General features: G+C 46.8%; 1 long non-coding RNA gene across 1 annotated transcript; it reads right to left on the bottom strand.

Annotated features, from left to right (window-relative positions):
- Nucleotides 1–608: 608 nt before the first annotated feature.
- On the bottom strand, nucleotides 609–1,136 carry LOC139791803 (uncharacterized). Its single transcript, XR_011724023.1, has 2 exons — nucleotides 1,083–1,136; nucleotides 609–986 (listed from the first exon to the last, which is right to left on the bottom strand). It is a non-coding gene; the product is annotated as an uncharacterized lncRNA (long non-coding RNA).
- Between the last annotated feature and the right edge of the window lie 417 nt (nucleotides 1,137–1,553).

The following is a 1,553-nucleotide window of genomic DNA, read 5'->3' as shown; positions in this document are numbered from 1 at the left end:
TCATCTGTGATATTCAGGACAGTGTATTTGCAGTGTTCAGTGAGTGTTTCAGTGCAGCAGTATGTGCCTAACCCTCCTCAAAATTACACGTCCCTGTCACTGAGTGGCTGGGAGGTGGGGAGGTCAGGTCACCTTTGGGTGATGAAATGGTGGCATTGCTTAGAAACATCACAAGCTCAGCAGGGGCAGAGCCCCATGCTTTGACAGGGCCACCAGCTCCTTTAACTGGTCACTTTAGCAAGTCACTGTCTCTCTTCCCATCTCAGTACCCTTCTTTCCATCCCAATTGCATCCTGTAAGCAAGGATCCTGCAGGCAGGAGCCTTTGCTGTCCACAGCCCAGACACGCTCCCAGAACATCCTCTCTCTTGTCACGGCTGGGAGCAAGGGTCCCAGCTGATCTCTATGTCACCATGTAATTAATTTTCCTCGTGCACAGGTTAAGTGAAAGCTGCACAAGCAACTTTACTTGGAATCTGCTGAAGTACAGCTAAGCAAGAACGATAATACACTGCATTTTTGTACCTCAGAACAGCTATTCGTCATATCATATCCCATGCTGGCAGAAACATGTTCTGAAGGATGAAACCAGTGGTTTAAAATGCTGGCTTATCGGTTTTTCTGAGTACTTTGATTACTTTTTATTTTCTGTTCACACAGCACTATCTAAATCCAACTTTCCCTGAGGTCTTAAACTGCAAATACTGCAAACAAGCCCCACTTCAAGGGAAACTGAACCCTTTAAAATGTTCTTCAGAAGCATGGCTGCTATGGAGGGAAAGTCTACAGGTGACCCTCACTGTCTGAGCAACAGTGCTGACCATCAGTCCTCTCAAAGCAAGGAGAAACTGCAGCATCCTTCCCATCTCCAGCTCTTCTTGGTGGTGATCCTGTGGTGCACCTCAGCAAACCATCAATTTAGCAGGAGAATTATCCACTGTGTAATGACACCTTCCAGCCTGGTGACGGCAGTTCTTCTGCACTTTCCTGTAGTGGTATAGAAGCCACAGACAGGTCACTAGGATGTAGCTTTTTGAAAACTAATGGGTAAGCTCCTGCTGAAAGACAGCAGCCCGAGTCAACCAGAGCCTTTGTGGATGCCTGGGAGGGAACGCTGGTATGAGCCTGGGTGGAGATGGGCACTTTGTAGGTATAGAAATAGAATCATCGAGTCATAGAATGGCTTGGGTTGGAAGGGAACTTAAAGATCATCTAGTTCTAACCCCCTGCCATGGGCAAGGACACCTTCCACTCAACCCCCATCCAACCTGGCCTTCAAGTTGCTTCCAGTTAAGTGTATATATATATGTAGGACAAATATGAAATTACTTTGTAGCAGGCACAGCTCAGTAGAGTTTAAAGAAAATTATGTTGAAATCTGCCTACGCTTGGATCAGACCCAAAGAGCTCCTGCCACTCAGAGTGCTCCAGATGACCATCTTCTGGTGGTCCAGCTACCTATCTTCTGCAGATCCATCTCTGCAGTCACTGAGGAAAGGTTGCTTGGAGCTTCATGCTGCCCCTAGAAAGAAACCCATTCCTTTTTTCTTAGGA

Source organism: Heliangelus exortis, chromosome 1 (genome assembly GCF_036169615.1).
Source record: "Heliangelus exortis chromosome 1, bHelExo1.hap1, whole genome shotgun sequence".
NCBI classification, from domain to species: domain Eukaryota; kingdom Metazoa; phylum Chordata; class Aves; order Apodiformes; family Trochilidae; genus Heliangelus; species Heliangelus exortis.
Note: the sequence above shows the minus strand (reverse complement) of the source record. Positions and strands in the feature narration are given on the sequence as shown.